Source organism: Talpa europaea (genome assembly GCF_964194135.1).
Source record: "Talpa europaea genome assembly, chromosome: 4".
In the NCBI taxonomy this organism is placed as follows: Eukaryota; Metazoa; Chordata; class Mammalia; order Eulipotyphla; family Talpidae; genus Talpa; species Talpa europaea.
Window position 1 is genome coordinate 141,853,683 of NC_140070.1, and position 22,534 is coordinate 141,876,216.

The window sequence follows — 22,534 nt, forward strand, 5'->3', positions numbered from 1 at the left end:
CCTCACAATCACAGACAAGACTTGTCACATATCCTCTGCTGATGGTTCCACTATGTAGAAGGCACAACCTCCCATTTGCAATAAAGAAGGATCCAAGACTGAACCCTCCAAAGAGCTATTTTCTGATATCCTGAAGTACTTCATAATGGCATTTACAAGTCAGAAAGCCTAAGCTAACAAATTATAGAAAATATTGTTTGAAAATGCACTTCTACCCTCTAAGAACAAATTGAAAACAAACAAGCAAAACACTAAGTCCAGTGATTTCACTCAAATGGGAAAGACAGAGAGTAAATCGCAAGGGCCACACACTGATGTAACAAGAAAAGACTCCTAGAAAAGGAGAGAGTTCAAGCACGTTCAAAGGCAACAGAGAAAATGGAGAAAAAACTGTAAACATATATTAAAACACAAACATTTATTTCTTTTGATGCTTGTTTATATGTGAGGAAGCACAATGGTGATGCCAACAACTGACAATGTTCTTCGGACCAAAACAGAATAATTCAAGGTCAAAAAAATCTTGAAAGACCCAGCCTTTAGTCCCCATGCAATGTTCTAAAATCCCTGGACAAGTGGGCTGCTAATTTTCTTCTCTATTACAACAACAGAAATAAAAACTGGCAGAGAACAAAATGGTTACATACCCACAACCAAGATCTACTCATCCTTTTTCCCAACTGAATCAGTTGATCTGATTCAGATCAACTTTAAGAAAACCACTCTTTCAAGTCTATAAGTCTTTGAAAAATGAAAATAGGCAGAAGAGCATGATTATTGAGTGCTGTGGGTGGGAAAACCTCATATCCAATTTGTTCTCAACATTTTGAAAGAAAGCAAGATGATTAAAGTAACACATTCACACTGATCCATCTAAAAGGAATGCTGTGCCCAGCACCAAGTGTAGAGCAGCGAATCTGGGGGTGATGGCAAGGTCAAGTTCAGGAAATCAGAGGTTCTGGGCAAGTGTCACTTCCTATCTCCCAGCCACGCTGCACCCTCTTGAGAGGATGGCTTATATTTTGGTAGAGTGGCACATCAGGGGGAAGGGTGTGGCGTATCACTGAGCCCCCATGCTGTCTCCGTTTGGTCAATTATACTGTCAAAGGGATTGAGTTTTTCATAGGCAAGAATTCAACAACATGAAGAGAAGAAAGTCTTGTCTATTCCTGCTCACCAGATGAGTGACACAAGGTTTTTAACTATGTCCAAGTTCATTTAATCTGTTTTAAGATTTAGTAAGAGTGGTTTTATTTTAGATCACTATCAGCCTTGGAACTCCTCTCTCTTAATGGCCTAGAAGCAGCTATAAAACATCTGAGAAAAGTGCCCAGGAATTAGCACCTGTCATAGGAAGAAAGAGCTAGACAGCCACTCGTGATTGTTGCATTCCCAGGAGGCAGGGGTGTGTCTTAGAATTTCTACACCTTTGACATGGCTTGAGCTGCAGCTTCACAAATGGTTGTAGGAGATAAATTGATGCAATGGAATGATGGATAGGTCTCCCAGCCCCAAGCCTACCGCCTCCTCTTCTTCCCTGTAATTTCCATAATAGAAGACAACATCTTTTCATTTCACAATAATTGATAGCAATCACAAAACTAATACCTGTGAGAAAGGTTACACTAACAATCCCACACTCAGACTTAGATGGCTAATGGGACATCTTCCCCAGTAGAAGATTTTATAGGACTAAAGGGAAAAAAACAGAGGCAGGAGAGGAGGGAAATACCCAAAATGGGGCCTTGCCATGATGGAAATCAACGTTGCCTACTTCTCAGTTTGGCATCTGGTCAACCACTGCCAGCCTCTGTCCCTCAACCCAGAGCAGTTATTCAGTATATCAGTGTTTTAAAGAAAAGAAAGCCATTAATTTAGTCCTTCTCCTCAAAGAGCACTGGATTAGAAGGTGATATAAGGAAAATTGAGTAATTACCTACAACAGGAAGATAAATATACCCTAGCAATTTGTACTCCTTGTGAGTCTAAGTTTAGGTATACATACATTTCAACTCATATTCCAAAAAGATATCTACAGAAAAGTATCCTGCCCCCACCCCCACCCCAGCTACTAATGAGTCCACAGCAATGTCCAAAATGTATAAAAACATGCAATATTACAATCCACCTAACCTAGTTTTTATTATAGAAATTTTCAAACATATGCAAAGGTGGGTCCTGCTGTCAGTATGCTTGAGTCAGAAAATACACAAGGTCCCTCAACACTTGTGGGACCATGTCCCTTAAGTCTCTCTATACCTTCTTCCTCAATCTTTCATTTTTCTGCAGTTTGTTGAAAAGCCCAGATCACATTTCCTACAATGGAATGCTGCTGATTGCATCCCCATAGTCATTTTTCATACAATCCTTACATTTACTTCTAATACATTTGTATTAAAGATACATTTTTAATAAATTTGTGTTTTCTGTAGCCTAGAGCTACAGATGAGATTTGGATTAGAGATCTGGGTGACAATACATCACAGAACTGCCACATCCTTCCCACCGACATGTCTATCTGCCGGCCTCTCCTTTGGCAGATACTGGAATTCATCAGTGGGGTAGGTGAGGCCGGCTTCATCCATTCATTATAAAATCTCCCCTCAGCTTTTTGTTCATGATTTTAGTGGCTACACCTAACCATTGCATAGATTCATTATTTCATTAGGGAACTGCAAAGTGGTAGCATGCTAACACCTCCTACTCCTTTTTATTTCATTTATTAATTAGACTTATTCTGAAAAAGAACTTTACTTCAACTATTTAGATACCCCAAGGTACAAAACTTCCTGGAAAAGGAAGTTAAGTGCTCAATTCTTTTCCTTTAGTTACCAATTTCCAGAATAAGTTGGTTTCCCGCCATATAAACTTTTTTAATATTGTTATGAATTCATAGATTTTAATGGATTATATGTTTCAATACATTGCAGATATTGTTCTTTCTATATATTCCTCTGTGGGTGTCACTGGCTCCTCTTTGGCCAGTAGGAGGCTTTGGAAGCTGGCTCCTGTGCATTTCGAACCTTCTGTCACGGTGCTCTCTGACAGTGTCCTCACTTTCTAGCTAGGCTCAGCTCGAAGATTTCCCAACTCAGCATGGAAACAACCAGTTTCCAAGTCCGCCCTAGTTTCGCTCAGCAGAAAAGTTACTTGGAGACTACAGTGCGGATGCTGGGGAGCTCCTTGCTTCTATATTGATTATTGGTTCTGAGACCTTTCAGTGGACAGATTCGGGAAACATTTTTTAAGAGAAATACATCATGAATTCATAATGATATTTCCAGTTCATGTTTAGGGTTACAGCTTTCTATATAACTACTTTGATTTTCCATTTGATTCTCTTTTTCTCTTATGTCAAAAAACATAGTTTCTCATGACATAAATGTTTAATACTAGGACTTTATTTGTATATAAAAAGCTTCAAGGTAGCCATATGAACATATTACCTACAATATAAATCACTGGCAGCAATTCAGGATTTCGTTGCAGCTCTTTTTGTCCACAGAACAGATCTACTACAGATATAGAGCCAAATAAAAGGAGGTTAAAAACATTTGAAATAATTCCTCTCTATAGCAACTAATATTCAGTTAGATTTATGTATTTAATTTTGCTTTTGGATTAAGGGATTACTTTCTTTTCCTTTTGTTTTATAATTTTGTAAAATATTTATGTGTTTCTAAATGTATAAAAATGAGTACATTAAGAAAAATATATTATCCAAACCCTTTGCCTCTACTCTGCTTCCCTCTTCTAAGTAATCATTTTTATGAAATTTGCTTCTTGTCCTATTCTTTTTATGCATTAAATATTAAATAAGAAATCTCTTTTCTTAGATAAGAGATACCATATCATGCATTCTGATCTTCACCTTGTTTTTTGCACTTAACAATAGAATATATTCTAGAGATTATTCAACAATAGTTGAATTGGTCTTCTATTATTTTTAGCAGTTATATAATACTCCTTTGTATGGATATTGCTGGGTTCATTCAGTTTGCTCCTGTTGAATATTGGGGTCACTGCCAGCCTTTTCCTACTGTAATTAGTGTCATATAAACAGATTTTTGTGTTCATTTTTTTCATAGCTTGCTAGCTTATCTTTGAGATAGTCCCAGAAGTGGAATTGTTTGGTTAAACGGCATAAATGTGTGATACCACTACATTCTCCCCATAGGTGCCATGCCATCAAGCATTTCTGCCAACTACATCTAGGAAGGGAATTTGATTTTGCAAAGTCTCCACAACAAAGACTATTTCCAAAGTTCAAAATCAATATTGAACACCGACCAAGAAAGACCTTTACTAAGGGAGCCAAAAGCAAGCTAGCAACACTTGAGCCTCAACAAGACGCCTTAAAGCCTTTGGTAGATACTGCAGAGACATGTGGGCCTGGGCAATAATAGAGAAATAGGAGAATTATAAAGAAAAAACTAGACAGAGAATGTTTAGCCTATTCAACACCAGAAACAATAATTAGAAAAGTTATACCTGCCCCTCATTTTCCTGTAACCTCAACTGTTCATGGACAAGTATCCCTATTTTATAAATAAGAACATAAACACAGGACAAATCAATGAGTTACAGGGTCATCTAGTAAAGCTTAAACTCACGAGAACATTCTTACTTTGTACGTCCACGAGGCCCAGTAGCGAAGTAGCGAAGTAGATAGCCATTGGCTTACAGAACTGAGGCATGGATCCTTGCCTCCACCTTGCTTCTGGGAGAGGCATACTATCTGCAGCGTGTCCCCTGCCTCTTGGGGTACCAGTTCCCTCAGCTGCAACATCAGGGGTTCAGGGACAGGCTCAGTTGTCTGCCACCGTCCTGATCTATGGGCATCAGGCTCCAGGAAGCTGCACTTAATCCACCTGAGTGGACTAAACCAAGCCACATCAGAAAAATCCAAGACACTCCCCACTGGTTCTTTCCAAAGACAGGAGACTTCCCAGGACCCGGCTCCAAGCAAGGGCATAAGAGAGGAGTCATCAACATTTACCAAATAAATAAGTCATAACAAGCACAATGATGCCATTTAAAAGAGAGAGGAGGCTGGGGTGCTAGGGGGGGCATAGCAGAGCTCTGCCCTGGGGTGAAGTCACCTCCTAGCATAGCCTCGGGGCCTTCCTAACAGATGTCACCTCCACCCACAATACCCCAGCTCTCCAGGACTTCCCTCAGCTCCCAAGGGGGAGCACAGTGTGCCCAGTCTTTGGGGACACTGATTCTTCAACCTGGGGCTCAGTCTTTCTTCTTGTTGTGCCACCCTGGGGAAATCCGTCTATACTTCAAGTATCAGTGAACCATCTCTGCCTTCGAAGAGCTTCCCCAAACACCAGGCCACCTAAGATTGCTCTGGTAGCCACCTCCCTACAGCCTGGTTGACTTCTTCTCTCTTTCAACGGCACCGTTATGCTGGATGTGATTTATCTATTTGGTTTTAACCTTCTTTTCCCCAGGAAGCGCCACAATGAGAAGGAACAACGTTGTGTCTCGTTCACTGATATTTCCCTAAAGCCTCACTCAGGTTGGGATACACAGGGCTCACTCACTCTCTCTCATCTCCCCATCACCAGGAGCCCTGCTCTATGGCAGAGGTTTGGATTCTTCTCCCGGGAAAGCTTCTCTGGGATGGACACACTTCATCCATCACAGGCATGAAGGAAAAGAAAAACACAAACACCCTCAACTAGAGACCAAAGTAACAGGTGATCTGTACAGGAGAAGCCTAGGGCAGCCAGCAGAAACACGAGATGCTAAAAGAAAGAGGACATCTCGGTGTTGTTCCCGCAGCCTTGATTGTGTGTGTTTCTCAGATTTGAAAATCATTCACAGGAAAGGACACTGCTTCACTCTTATTTGGGATCAACTTCATTAGGGGATCATATTTTGCCACCCCAAAATACGCCACTTTGGCACAAGAATTATTTTGAGCTGAAGGCAATTGATAAACTGCAGACACAGAAAGAGCTCTATGTTCTTGCTTTTCTGCCCCAGAGCAAGGCGTGTGTTTCCCTCTGCAAGGCTGACAAGTGCCCCATGCAGCACCAGGAAGAGGAGAACAACTCGCCACCAGACACAGCACTGACATTAGTCTGCTTGACAACCCTACTAACCCTCAGTGGCCATCAGCTTCCTGGTTACCTTCCCAATGTATCAGCCCAGGACCCCAAATATTTCCCTTTGTCTCATCACTTCCTCACAATTAACCATACTTTGTTAAAATGGTATATAACCCCCAAGTCTAATTGATGTTTTGCATTTACACTTCATTTTTGTGAAGCTCCTGTGCATATAAAAAAAATTTTTTTAAAGATTTATTTATTTATTTATACAAGCACTGGGTACAGTCAGAAGCACAGGAGGGTGAGAGAATTCACCGAGCCAGAGCGGGGAGCAGAGCAGGCAGACTGACAAAATACACTGTTGAGGGGAGCAGCGGGCACAGCAGGAGAGATCTGCACGCCATGTGGGACCCTCACCAGTGGCCGGGGATCGAACCAGTGCTGCAGAGGCTGTGGACAGCTTCGCAACCCAACATTCAACCACTGTGCCACCGGGGAGCCCGGAATATAAAAATTTTATCTTTAATGTATGCCATTTGTCCTGTTATCATGTCTTTTGTTAGTTTAATTCACAGTCTCTATGGACAGAACCTAAGAGGGTAGAGGAAAAGATTTTCCCTCCCCTACAATCACATACATATGAATAAGATTTAACAACAGGTAGGAGATGGCACCTATTATAAGACTCTGGGGTACAGAGAAAATTCACATCAGTGCAATTTTTATGGTAATGTATACAACATAAAATATGCCATTTTAATTATTGTAAGTACATAACTTAGGGGCATTAAGTACCTTCACATGGTTGTACAGTCACTATCTTTATCTCCAGAACTTTTTTCATGATCTCAAACTGAAATTCTACCCTCCATAAACATTTAATTTCCCTTCTCCAACCCCCCAACCACTAGCACCACCATTCTATTATCTGTTGCTAAGAATCCCTCTATTCTTGGAACCTCAAATAGTGGTTTGCTCATTTAGCATCATGTTTTTGAGGCTTATCCACTTTGTGCCATATGTCAGAATTCCTTGCCTTTTCAAGACTGAATAATATTCGAATGTGTAGCTATAGCTCACTGCAATTTATATGAGACCATTTAACACTATTCACAGAATAATCCAACAATGAGCGAGCAAAGGGAGGGTGAGGGAGGACATCACGGGGGCAGAAGTGGCACCAGAAGCGCCAGATTGGAAAGAAGTCCAGTAGCAGGGCTTTCAGATTCAAGTTGGGGGCTCTCAAGAGTGAAAGGTCCAAGCTCCCTGAAGAAAAAACTTCTTCACCAGCTGTGCTGTGGCCAATCCAGGGGAGCTCATGAAAGCCCCAGCAGGAGGCACAGCTGCAGGCAACAGCATCTTTGCACAAGGAACAGGTTCTACACACTCATTTTTATTTTTACTTAAGTATAACCTGCTAGATAAGAATGCAACCTGGCCTGCACGATAAATGACAACCATTCAATGACATTGTTCAGCCTCTTTCTTGGCCCTAAAACTCTGCCACTGAGTTTTCTTCCAAAGCATGGGATGGATCCTGCAGGAACTTACAGGAATGGTGTGAGGGTTCTCCTTGTTGACAGGTAGGAAGAGTGAAGGACAGAGACTGAAAACTGACCCAGTGCCCCATGGACACAATCCAAACCCAGGTGGGAGGCTCAGAATTCTCCAGAACTCTGCCACTCTGTGAACGTGCTTGGAGGAACACCATTCCCACACAGGCCTATAATCTATAATCCTACCATGCACTGCTTGCATTGAAATTGAACTCAAATTCTCAGAATGAATTATTTATTGGGAAAATTCTTTCAAATAAAGAAATTAGCCATCTTTAAAGTCCAAAAGCGATCTGAAAAACCTTCCATTATCATCCAATTACATAAAAATGTAGTGCTGCACAGTTCAAAGAGACGGATGCTCCATTTTCAAGGAAAGATGATAGGGGCCGGCCCCGCCACTACTACGGAGCATCTGATTCCCTCCTCCCCAGTGCCAATCTTCCTCGATAAGGCCAGGGGAGTCTGCCAAGTTGTCCTCACTGAGAAGGGAGAGAGGAACACATCCTCTCTGATGAGGGAGTGGACTCCGGAATAGGGTGATGGTGCTCAGATGCCAACAGGAATCAGAATCCCCTAGAATATTCATGAGAGTTCAGGTTACAGGCCCACTCTGGCCTCTCTGATGGGCTGGAGTCTGAGATTTTGCATTTCTAGCAAGTTCCCAGGCAATGCAGATGCTACCAGCACAGGAACCTCACTTAAGAGCCATTGCTCCAAGACGTCCAGTGCCCAATGTCTCCGACTCTTGCTTGAGGCAACGGGTCACAGCTACCCACATCACCCTGAGCACACCTGCACAGCGTGGCTACACCACACCCATGCACACCGCACAGGGCCAGGCATGCACACACACACCCTGCACACTGCACTCCAGAAACACACTGAACACCTGCTCTGCCCGTAAGTGACACCCACCAGCATCAGCACACAACACCACATACCTACACCCCATGCTCACACATACACACACACACATACACACCTGCACCACCCGGCCTACCAAGACCTCTAGCCTGAGTCACACACATCCATCCCCAAGCAGACAGGCCAATCTCCTCGGCACACCAGCACTGCCTATTGCAACACACCCACTTTGCACCTACGCCACCACACTGTGGCACCACACTCGTGCGTGCACCTACATTGGTACCAGCCACGGCAGCACACCCACCCGGCTTAGATTCCAAACTGTCCCCTTGCACTTGACATACCCCACCCTCCTCTTTCTCCCTGCCCCGTCCTATCCCAATTTCTTTCATGACTGGTCCAAAGAGCTATCCCAAAGTTTCCATCCAAATGGCACCCCGTTTTCTAGATCCCTACTTCCTCCCCACCCCACATCAGACTGTTCTCTGACACGCGCGCTTGAGGCCGGTCACGCAATGGCCAAGGAGGCTAGGCCTAGATTTCATCGCTCCAGGACCCAGCCGTCCCCAGACTGGCGTCCCCTCGCGGCGTGGAGACCCGGCCCGATCTGCTCCAGGTCACCTCCCACGGTCACCTCCCCCTGGCCGCCTGCTGACCTCCGGGGAATGTCAGCTGCAGTTAACATCTGCGGTCCCGGCCGCCCGCTGGAGTAAAAGGTACTTAAAGCGCGCGGCTCGCTTGCAAGGTTAGAAAGAATCAATAGGAGATGTGTTTAATGTGGTATCGCTATCAGACCTCGTCGCTCCTTTAACACTGCCATGCCCACAGTGGTGCAGCAGCTCGCGCGGGAGAGAGCATGGGGCCGCGGGGGCTGAGCTGGCTAAGATGGCTATCACTGCCTGTCACCGTGGCCTCTGCAATGTCTCTCTTGCTGATGCTCTTCTTTCCCTTATCCTTTTCTCCTGTCTCAACAGTCTCTTCTCCACCCCGCCCGTCTTGGTTCCCCCTTCCTCCCTTCTCTCTCCCCGCCTCTCTTCCTTGCTTCTTACTGTCTCCTCCCATTTCATGTCAGGCGCCTGATTTTCTCCCATGGAAAATAGCTCAGAGGCCATCATCAGACCCATGAAGCCGCTGGTGTCTCCAGGAGTCACCAAACTTGGAACCCGCTCACGGGCCAGCGGTGAGAATCCACCCACTTACAGTAGAACCGACTTGTTCAGAAGCTGCAGTGATGTTATGTGAGAGAGAAGATGGCCTGTTGCACTTCCAGGAAGCAGCCCTCAAGGTAGACTTCCTTGCTGTTTGCAATACCTGATGCCTGTACTATACTGTGGGGCGGTTCCTAGGTCATAAGGTCAAAGTTATCACACAGGTTTCTGGGGTGGTTTGGAGCTGCTAGATTTTACAATAAGCATGTAGGGGAAACCAGAGTCTATGGTGAAATAAAGAGCAAGAAGGATCAAAAGAGAAAGCTGAACCTTGCTTAGCCAATCTCCATCGGCGTCTGCGTGGGCAGCGTGAAGAACAGTCGCCCCTCTAAGAACGTGTCCAGAGACGGCAGAGTTGTGTTGAGAGAAACAGCAACGCAGTCCAGGCGAGTCCCCTGGAGCCACTGCTGAGACGCGGGACTCGGATGTCTGGCCTGGACACTGCCCAATAACAACCATTGCTGCAATTTTCAACCCAAATAGTGACTTGGAATTTTCTCACAGACTGGAGCCTAGAAGTTTGGGATCATGGGCAGTGTTTGTTCCTTCCCAGGTCTGGAAGGAGGAATCTGTCTCAGCCTCCCTCCTTGTTTCTGGTGTCCCTGGGCCTTCTCGTGTCTTCACATGGTCCCCCGGTGTCCAGACATCCCTCTGTCCACAAGGACACCAGTCAGTTGCATTAGGACGCATCCTAGAGACCTCATCCGAACTTGACCATCTGCAAAGACCCGATTTCCAAAGCAGGTCAAATCATGCATAGCTACTGGGGGTTAAGACTTCGAAATTTGGGGGACACAATTCAATCCACAACCGCAGTCATTTGTTTTCATGTCCACATGTTCACCATCTGTGTATTCACTGAGAAGTAAATGCTCAGTTCTCAAAGAGCTGGAATATTCTCAGAATTGAGGAGTTTAACATACCAGAAAGGAAATAAAACTTCCCTGAGTGGACCGTCTGAAGAATGCACCCTGTGAAGAGCACAGGGCCAAGGTGTGACCCAAGTCAGATGGAAATGACTGACGCCCCATTCAGTGGCAGTTTCTCTTCTCAGGAGATGAGGGTCTGGTTGATGGCTTGGCCCCTGAGGCCCTGTGGAAGGTCACCAAAAGCTGGGACTCCAACCTGACTAGTTTGATCTCCAGTATATTATCATGTAAGTGAGAAAGCAACTGTTTATCACATGGGCTGAGCAGGACACACCAAAAATGGACATGACCATCATGGAGCTGATCCAATACCACTCACTTCAGAATTAGCAGAGGATTCTTGCTCTATTCTTCTCCACTTATTCATGACATGCAATGTGCAAAAAAGAGATTCTTTTCTTATTAAACTATTAAAATCTTCATGATTTAAATATTTGCCCCAGTTTGAGTGCCAAAAGTTTGGCACACTTATAAATGTGAAAATATCAAATAAAACAAGACTGCAAATCCTATGACTGTGGACCCAAAGAGCAAGTGGAAATTTCCCTTCGGGTGTCAGGGAGTCACGTTTTTTAAATACAGGAGCTAAAGGTCAGAGTTTCCTTCATCGGACAGACTTAGTTAGGGGGACAGTGTGGAGCTAGTGCTGATTCTACATAGCCTTTTTACTTTTAAAATGAGGAATGTATGTAAAAGGCCCCCAATTTACTCATTGCATGAACTGACTAAAGAGTTTCTCAGATCTGAGAAACAAGAAGTTTTTATACAGGAAAATTCCGAACCACAGCTGTTATGAAGTGTGAACAAAGGTAGACTGGAGAAAGGAATTATTTGCTAGTAAAAGTGAGACTGTTTCCCTTTTCTTGCCTTTATATGAATTCCACTTTTCGGTAATAAAGGCCATAGAATTCAACATTTAATTTTATTTGCAAGTGGAGAACTTAAGAGCCTGTGAAAAAACGAAGGTGATCTGACCCGGCACATCCACCCGCTCTGCCTGTGGGGTTACTCCGAAGAGAGCAGCACCTGGATGGTTCTCAGCTTCTGTTATAGAGACACTGACAGCGTAAAATCTCTAAGAAATGTCCCCATGCAGTTCACGGAAACTTGGGGAAATTCTAAATTCTGCTCATACTCAAATAATCCACATAGATCTAAAGGCCAGGTAGGCAGCTGCCCAGGAGTGTCACTCTGCCTGAGTTATAAAACTGAAGAGAAGCAGCAGGACCACCTGCCTCCCTCCTCCAGTGTCATCCCACCCTATTTTGCCCTTTAATTCACTGAATTCTGAAACTCAGGACCTCCTTCCCCAGGAAGTCCCCCTATTGTGTTGCTGACCATTCCTATGTTTGCTCATTGATTTCTATCTCAGAACCGAGTTACCCATGGGTTCTACCCTAGATTGTTCATATTTGGTGAGGGAAGCAAAGCAGAACAATTGAGCCTCTTGACTGCTGACATGGGGTCCCAATGGAGCACAGTGTAAAGCCAGGCTCTGCCAGGAACTGGCAGTTAAACTGGTTGTTTGACATGGATAAAGATGTTGCTCTTCAGCCTCAGTTTCCTCATCGGCATAGTAGAGAAACTGACATAATCACAGTGTGGCTGCAAAAGTCCAAGGCTTTAGCGCAAGTGGCAGATGTTTATGTAAATGTTAGCCAGTATTATCATTATCATTATCGATTGCTACCAACACTTGACCACCTCAATATGTGCCATCTAACGGCTGGTGTACAGTCATGTTACAAACCTATGACTACTTCTACAACAAATGAGATATTAAAGTTCATTTGGTTGACTGAATTTATTCCAGATCTACCATACAGTGTTAAAAGTAATCTCACCAGTGACGTCTGACTTTCTGATGACCTTTCAGGGCAATCATTTCCTTGAAAACACAGAGAATTATATTTCTGTGAAACAAAGCTTGATGGCAAAATAAAATTAAGATAGAAGTTGAAATCACTGGCATTTAAATTCACTTAGGATCTAGAGACCATCAGAGTGCATGTCCCACTCAATAAGTTGTAACTACTGTGCTTCAGGAGGGCTGCTGGACCCTGGGAACCCAGCAGTGTCCCCAAAGACCTAATCTAATAGGAAATGACGAGAAGAAGGTGTGATTTAGCAACAAATACTGTTGAGCAACAAATACTGCGCCTCGGAGGTGGCAGGGGAAGGGTGCACAGAGAGCTCACTCTGGCTGCTCAATGACAGATGAACCCCAGGGGCCGTAGACAGTGGTGACAGTTACTAAGACTGCAGATGATGGGCCCCCAATCCCAAGAAGCAAAGCAGAGTGAAGACTTAACTACTTCCTTTGACTGTCTAAAATCAATAAGCAAATTAAAAACCCCACGCCAAGGTCAGCAGCGCACTGCTCTTGGGGTTAAGCCTATTGGGAGAGGTACATTTACTAGCAAACTAAGAGAGGATGATTTTGCTAACTCCTTTTTGCTTTCCAAACCATTTTCTAGAAAATAATGTAGAAACGCTACAGCAAGGTTTTAGGATTGGTTCATCCTGTTCTCAAAGCCTGAATGATTTCTGGGAAATAATTTCTGAATGATTGTTGGGAAACCTTGAAAAAAATTAGTGCATTTTCCAGTTCTCCATCTTTCCATCTGTAAAATGAACATCACCTGCACCAAAGGGCTATTAGAAGGATGAAAAAAGTAGTGTAAATATGTTAGTTTCTGATTGTTGCTATAACAACTACCACATATTTAATGGCTTAGAACAACACAACATTTTCACATAAGGCTGGAGATCAGAAGTCTGCAGTCCACCCCTGGGCAAACATCGAGGGCTGGAAGGGCTGTTCCCTTCTGGAGGTGCTAGAGGAAAACACATTTCCCAAACTTGTCCACCTCCTGGGAGCTGCTCGTGTGCTTTGGCTCATGTATCTTTCCTCCATCTTTTAGATCAGTAACAGTGGGTCCGCCGTTTCTCAAATCACGTCATCTGTCTCCTTCTTTTGGTTTTAAGGACTCTCCAAATCACATGGGAGCCCCCAGGATCATCTCTTGTGTCAGGGTCAGCTGATGCACACCCTTCATTCTCCTTGGCCTTAGAAGGTGATCGACTCACAGGTGCTGGCGATCAGGAGGTAGACATCTTTGGGGAATGCTATTCTATTTACCACAATATGTAAAGTTCATGTTTAATTCTAGTACTTTCTGCCATGGAACTTTTATTTGTACCTCAACACAGAGATCTCAATTAAAAACTTGATTTTAGGGGGCATCCCTGGTGATGCAAGGGGTTAAGCATCAGCACTATGAAGCTATCCGCAGACACTGCAGCACAAGTTCACTACCTGGCCAGGGAGCTGACCCACATGGCACAGCAGACCTCTCCTGTCTCGCCTGCTGCTCCCCTCAACAGTGTATTTCAGTCAGTCTGCTTGTTCTGCTCCCGACTCTGTCTCTGGTGAGTCCTCTCACCCCCTGTACCTCTGGCCTACAACCCAGCTCTTGTATGCATAAACAAATAAATCTTCTTAAACAACTTGATTTTAATGCTAATACTGCAAGTGAGCTTATCTCTTTGTGTTAAATACCTTCATCAATTCCGAGTCTAGAAAAGAAACTCCTCCAATACCCTTATGTGACAGATGAACCCCTGGAGCCCAGTGATTCATGTAGCATTTAGTGGCAAAGTCAAAATTGGATTTTGATGTCCTATCCCCCAGAGAAATGGTCTGCCTTCATCCCATTAACCTTTAGATAGACTCCCCCCAAAATAAAACTATGGACCAATCTTCCTTTTAATTATAGATGAAAATGTATTATAAAATCTTGCCCTGTGGTCAATAAAATTTATTCTGAGTGGAAGAATAGTTTACTATAGAAACCCCAAAACTATTTACTGTGTTGTGTCAAAGGCTATTAACTCATTAGAAGTTAAAATGTTTTTTATAATATTCAGGATTTACTGCTGACTTTCTCAGAGTCCTTCAATAAGCTAGAAGTGGGTGTCAATACTCGTGAAGAAGATAAAGACTCCTTTGCTCACTTTCCTTAGTGAATCTCTCCCCATTAATATTTGGGAGAGATGGGGTAGCCACTGTTTTAAAAAAATATTCTAAATTTTCTACCCCTGCAAGAAGAAATTTAAAGATAAATTACAATGTATAAATATTGTAAAGAGGGGGTATGTTATTAGAAATGATAAAGAAAATAATGACAACTGAAGGATTTAAGAGAGAACCTGAATACAGAAAGACCCAAGCCATATTTTGGGATAAAAGCATAAATAGGAAAATTCTTCCCCAAAACAATTAATAGGCATAATGAATTTTTTCCAAATCCTAGTAAGGTGTTTGAAAACATGACAGTGAAAAACAAAATGGAATAACTGACCATCTAGTCTGAACAGTAGGAGACATATACACAAATTTTTGTAAGTTTATAAAATTGATATGTATGAACTATCGTTATCTATGGAAGTGTATATGTTATACTATTGTAAAAGGGACAGAAATAGAAGCAACCTGAAAATACAATAGTGCATTAAGCATAGAAATTGTGGAAAAGCCAGATAGGGATACCCAGCAAACATCAAACATGTAGAAAAGATGACACCACTAGGTCATGTTCATGTATTTACTGTGATCACGAACCTGCAAATCCATGTGCACTAGACTAGCTACGCAAGATATATTTGTGCTTTCCAAAAACATTGACAAAATGTTTTGGTTTATTTTAAAAAGTTGAAAGATAATGTCAGCTAAAATTGTCACAAGAGGATGTGGGGGCCTCCCCTGGTGGCACAGTGGTTGAGCGCTGGACTGCGAAGCTGCCCGCAGCCTCTGCAGCGCCAGTTCGATCCCAGGCTGCGGCTACTGGTGAGGGTCCCACATGGCGCGCAGACCTCTCCTGCCGCATCGGCTGCTCCCCTCAGCAGTGTATTTCATCAGTCTGTCTGTTCTATTCCCGGTTCTGCCTCTGGTGAATTCTCTCACCCTCTCGTGCTTCTGACTGTACCCAGTGCTCTTGTATAAATAAGTAATAAATAAACCTTTAGAAGAAAAAAAAAGAGGATGTGGGGTCTCTCTAAATAGTATCTATTTTAGGTAGCTATTTTCTTTTCCATACTTTTCTATATTTCCCACATTTTCTAGAAAGAATATTCTATAAGATCAGAACAGACCTCACATATGTATACCTAGTACCTTGCATAATGTTTCATGGCCATTTTCTCATTTCCTTTATTTAATCACAGAAATCTCTGAAAATCTTACAAAATTTTCAGCACGTGCCCCTGCCCCAGGAAATGGCGTTATATATAACGAAGCACCATACTTTATAAAAAGTTCAAGGTTTGTATGGATGCAATGAAGCCCACTTGAGACTCTAGGCGAAGAATAAAATGTGCACAAATTTCAAAGCCATTCCATGATCTCAGTAGATACTCACCAAAATTTTGCAGATGGGAGAGCTACTATTTTTTGGTCATTTCAAAGATGAGGTTTCAAACATAAAATTAGTGGTGACAAAATTCACACAAATGGCATGTCTTGTTGCCTATGCATCCAAGGATACACGCTCTAACACAGTTCGGTTTATTAAATGTGCAGCAAGATGTTGTCAAGTAAATCCAGAGCTTGAGCTCTGATTGGCCCCTGAAACTTTGGAAAACCTCCCAACTTTGCCATGCGTTGGTTTCCTCATCAGGAAGGCAGAGATGCTAATACTTGCCCTGCTGTGTATCCCCCAGAGTTGTCGTGAAGACGAAAGAGGGAAAGCACTTGCAAACATAATGTATCTTTATTATTATTAATACATAAACATGTTTCTATTTGGAATCTATTAAAACTCAGACCAGCCTGGGTAAGTGCTGATGAGATGTAGGTGGGAGGGAGGAAAAAAGATAAAACATCTTACTAAAAGCCAATTAAAAGGTGCCATTCATGTTCAAAAACTGTGTCTCCAGGAGTAATTAGCAATCTGCTGGGCCCAACAAGGGCTTGTTGGCAGAACTCTATTAAGTCAATTATGTGTGGCCATCCTGTAAGTCGACATAAGGGGAGCTCCCTGCTTTAGAAAACGTTTGCTTTCACAGGTATGTGCCTAATTCCTAGCCATGGTTTCATGTGAGTGATTAAAATTGTAAGTGAATTTAGAAGTCTTCCACACCTTTCATCACACACTGGCTGAAGAAGAACAAACAGTCCGGGTACACAGGTAGGTGGGGCGGGGGGAGGGCTCCCCTGTGGATTTTACAGGCAAAGGGCATTCCCTTTGTGTAAATACCTTTCTGTGCGTGACACTTGTGGGGCTAGGACTCCGTTAGCATGGATGGAATTGAACTGCATGAATGAGGTGCTTAGCTGCTGCTGCTGGGAGGTTCTGACAATAAAAAGGTGGGTGTCATTTCACCTCAAGGTGACTCAGTTTTCTCATCAGTAATCCAAATACCATGAAGTCTGTTTTAATGTGGAAAATCCCTGTAAATGGCAAAGGGTCGTGAAAACAGAATCATTCTTTATTGCAGCTGGAGCGTTCCTGACCTGTTCCTTCTTACATCTTTATCACGGGTGTTCTGTGACATCACCTAATGTACTTAACAGTCCTGCCCTGAACCACAACCGAAACTCGTTACTGGTGCTCTTATTTGGTGTTCGCTGCATGATGCAGTCGCCTCCTTAGCTCCTACCTCTTGCTCGGGGGTCCGCCAGGGGATGGGCCCTTTGGATCAATTATCTATTTTATTCTTTATGTGCCTGGCAGGATAGTTAAAGCTCAAAAACCTGATGTGGTGATTCTTCCATCCTTAGTCATAACCCTTCTACGGTTGCTCAGGAATGATGGTTATGGAGCCTGTGACTGAGATCACTCCAGGCTGCGCCTCTAACCTCTAAGTGGAGTCAGTCCTCAGGGATGGGTAGAATTTCACTGCATTTTCCCATTTCATTTGTATAATGAAATCATTGTTTGGCCTTCGTTCTGTACTTTTGCCCTTTTTGATCTGAAGGTGGGTCCTTCAGTAGTCCCCTCTAATTTCTCCAATAAGTAGGAATTTTAAATGGACTCTCACCCAATCTCAAGAACTCAGTATTTTCTTATATATTTTCTTTCTTAAATATCATATTTCATAAAAGCAAAGCCCTTCTTCTAGCATGCTGCTGTTACTTGCTGGCATGTATTTATAATACACATTGAGGTGAGGTGAACTGAAGCATAAATCTATGAGTGAACTTGACAAAACTCAAGCCATCACCTGAAAATGAATCACTTATTGTCACTAAAATTGGGCCATATTATGCTATTTGTGTGATTGGATGCAATCCCAAAGGGCAGCAAACAGCAGAACTTTGCCACCAGCATTACCGAGGACACCTGTTAAAATAGATCATCAACCCTCAGCCCAGAACTCTCTGCTAGCTCCTGAGATGAGGCTTAGAATGATGCCAGAGACGTCCTGCAGGGGAGGAGGGGGGAGAGGGATCAGAGGGAGGGATGGAGGAGCACAGGGGACTGAGGTGATGGTGCAGGGGTGCGCTGGGGAAGGAAACTCTATGGGGACTACACCTGAGGGGGTGGGGGGAAGCAAATATTGTTTAAAAATGAACAATGATGTGAAATATATATAAATAAAAAATAAAAATTTTTTAAATGAACAAAAATAAAATGCCAAAAAAAAAAAAGAAAGAAAGAAAGAATAGTGCATGCTGAGAACACCTTGAGGGAAGATCGCACTGAGAACTGGGTTCACCCAGTGACTGCCTTGCACTTGTGCTTTTGACCCTTTAGAGGAAAGCTAATGTTCATCTCAGGGTGACCCTAAAGAGGACAAACTCCCACTTTCTTAATCTTGTTCAGAAGCACCTGCGAGATGCAATTACATCCGGGTCTCAGTTGAATCCTACAGGATCTCAGGCCAGTTGGAGTCTTCTTTGTGATGGAGCAAAATGATGAGTTTTAAGGTAACTCTTTAGGGGTTCTGCTCTGTGCACTCCTCTTCCTCCACCCCCAGAAAACAATAAAAATTTCCATTGTTCAATCACCAGCAGGTGATTTCCCAGAGGTGAGGGGTTTTTTGGGTCTGTTTTTTATTCTTAATTTTTAATTTATTTTTTGTGTAGAAGAACTAGGGTGTAGACCAGAGGTGCAGGGGGTGGGAGGACTCACCAGAAACAGAGTGGGGAAAACAGGCGGATCCACTGAAATCCATTGCTGAGGGGAGCAGCGGGCGAGTCAGGAGAGGTCTGCTGCGCCATGTGGTTCGCTCCCTGGCAGGGGCCGGAACTCAGGACGTGGGGGTGACAGTGCTGAGACTTAACCTCTAGGCCATTAGGGAGGCCCCAAAGGTGAGTTTATGCCAACATACTATCTTATAAAATTTAAGGAGTAAAAACATCTAGTCTGAGATATCATTCGCTGTCCTAGAAACGATAGTCTGGGATCATAACAAATCTTGGCAGCAACGACTCCCACTGGAGTCTGCTCCTACTTTCTGGATGGCAACTCTCCTTTGTTGCTCTCCTACATCTGTCTGCTCAGAAGGAGAAACTAGCATATCCAAGTGAGTTAGGAAGACAATGAACTTTTTTTGAGTTTAGTGACCGTGATGACAGTTGCCTTAAGGCAGAATCAAGCTGCAATTCTTCTTCCCTTTTTTCATTCTGTGGTGAGAGACAACTGCAGCAGCCCCACACAGCAGCACCCTGCTACGACCCGATGCCTCGGCAACACTGGTCTGTTCACTGGAATGGAGACGCTGGTCTTCTGACCCATCACTTCTATCTAGTACCAGTGACTTGCTGTCCCAAATTGGGGGAGTAACTCTACTGTGTATAGCCAATAGCTCCCCTCCATCCAGCGTGATAAGATGAAGGGATTACAATTAACGAGCACTTCTGGACTCCTAAGTGGAAACGTAATGTTGCTTAAGTAACAAATCGTCCCTGATAAAAGTGCTGAACAATATGTATTAAAATAAATTTAGGAAATTATGTGATGGCTGTGAGGAAGGTTCTGTCTGAGATATACATCGACAGAGGAGAAGATACAGATGTTTAAACTGCCTGATTCCAGATGTGTCAGTCCCTACGCAGTAAAACAGAGTTGTATGTGTCTGTGTGGGGCCGAGGGGGGAGAGCTTGTTTCTGAGTTGGAAATTTATTTCATTGATCATGGAAAGGAATGACCAGTAACAGTCTTCTCGCACTCAGTATAAACACAGAAACTCTTGTGTGAAGAATAAAAACTAGAATAGCCACGGGGCACTCACACACACACATACACTTTCACACCCACCCACATACTTCTACACATGCATTCACATGCCACACACTTTTACACACACATTCACACACCCACACGCTTAACACGCACACACTTTACACATAGTTTCACACACCCACACTTTTACACACACATTCACACACCCACACACTTTCACACACACATTCACACACCCACACACTTTTACACGCACCTACATGCACATGAAGTTGGCACCATTGTGGTTCAACTTCCTGAATCAACTCACTTAATGCAAGTGCCTCCTTAAGAAAACGAACTTCTACAACCGGCTATTTTCAATTGGCACTTGGAACTGAATACAATATTTCTCTTAAGTGTGAGATGACCTACTTTTCTAAGGAAATTTTGAGATACAACAGAGTTTTCTTTCTCATCTCTTAACAGACACCAGGTTGCTTAAGGATTGTCAGCGTTTTCTTACCCAAACACTTGTTTGAGTGAGAAAATATTTACCTACGAAGTAGGAACTAGGTGGCTGGGTGCTTGAAACTCCCATTAGCAAATTTAAAATGGCGATTGGGTAAGGCCGGCCGACAGGATAACCTCACCAGCAGTTGCTTATGCAATAAATAGAGGTAATGTTTTGGGAATCAATGTGTTGATTTATAACCAAATTTCCCCCAATATTAATTTAAAAAAACAAGGGAAAATGTTTAAATAGAGAAATAGTTATTTTAAGTTCAAGTAATAAATAGAAAAATGCATAGGATATCTATCATGTTAAATGAAAATGCCAAGATATAAACCAATGGAAGAAGATAAAAGTCAGAAATAAATTAACACATTCATAGAAATTTAGTTTGGGGTAAGGATGTTAATTAAAATTAATGGGGAAACAATGTATTGTCTAAGAAATAGGGTCGGAAGAACTAAGTAGCTACCTGAAGAAGTATATTCTGCTTTCATTTTTATACCATTGCAAAGTGCAGCAGAATGAAAGAAAATAAAACACCATGTCATAGAAAAATTTTATAACTTCAAAATAAAAAATCTTTTCAACTATAATGTGAAACTTAGAGGACATTAAATTGGTAATCTGAATTTCCTTCTGAATAAAGTATTGCCATTTTTAGCACCAAAAAAAGTAAATTTCCCAATTTACTCATATTCTTTTGAAAACATTCAAATAATCAATTTTATGTAGACTCAGCCATTAAACTTGTAGAATATCATCAATTTTATACAACTGATTGTTTTTAAAGTTTTTTCTAATTGTCAACATCAGGCAACTTGACAGTATCTATGAAAACTAGAACTACCTGTGCCGCAGTTCCGTTCCTGGGAGTTTGCAAAAGCCCATAGACACCCGTGCTTCAGCAGCAGAGCTTTCACGAGGCCAAGAACTGTCCATTGATTAAACGGAAAAACAAGCTCAGTGGGCCTAGGAGTCCATGTTACCGCCACCCATGGGGGAGCAGCAATCATTCCAAGTAACTAAAAGGCATTATCCCACATGATTTGGCAGAAATTTGTCAATGATTTTTGATCGGGAAAAACAAGATGTAGAGACGTATACACAGTGACTTGTTTAAGAAAAAAATCGTTGTAACAACTACCATCACAGCTGTGGTTTCCAACCAAGGACGACTCTACCCCCACAACACACAGGGCAATATCTGCAGATCTTTTGTGGTTGTCAAAACTGGGGGCAGCATGCTGCTAGCACCTTCGGGCAGAGACCAGCCACTAGGGTGGGGACTCTGACATCCTGAGATAAACCCGCAGCAAGAATTCTGGGATTACTCAAAGTATCAGCTTTGCCAAGATTGAGACTTCTCCTTTTTACAAAGATTATATTATTTTCTAATTAAATCATGTATTTATAGAAAACAGGGAAGCATACCAGTTTGTCAGGGTGACTTGTTTCTGGGGAACTGGGAAGCAGGGATGAGGCAGAGATGGGAGAAGGAGGAGCCCTTGATATGACCAGTGAAATATTGTAATTTATAATAAGAAATATACCTGTGGTCTTTGTCCCGTTTTCTAACATAGAGCTCCTAGAACCTTTGGCATTTCCTGAATCGTGACAGCAGATGACAGAGGTGTCTTTTATTATGTTAAAAATGTGACTTTTGGAAGAACCATGGAGGTTCTTACAGGGAGGGGACATGGGCAGGTAGTTGAGTTGAGCATCAGTGAACAACGATTTACCAACCATGGGTATATGGCCACAAGGAGTGGGTTCAGAGAGTTTCCAGGTGGTCAGTGAGGCGTGGGGCACCTGGAGAGGCATGGAACTCCACACCTGCCCTACCCGCTGGCCTGCACCTCTCTCTGCCTGTCCCTGCTTGTGTCCTTCTTTGATACACCAGCACTCTAGCAAGTGAAATTTTCCACTCAGTTTGTTCTCTTTTTTAGCCAGTCCAGAAAATTAATTGGAACAAAGGAGAAGTTTGTAGGGACCTCTACTTTATGAGCAGTTGGTCAAAGAACAAGTAGCAGCTTGGACTTGCAACTGGCATCTGAGCTCCCAGGGGGAGGGTATTGTAAGAACCTCTAAGCTACAGGGGATGGGTCAGAAGCACGGGGGATGAACTGGGCTCACGACAGGCATCTGAAGGTCTGTGGTACCTTCCTCAGCCTGCAGAATCTGATGTTATCTCTGGGAAGACAGTGTCAGAATCAAGTTCAATT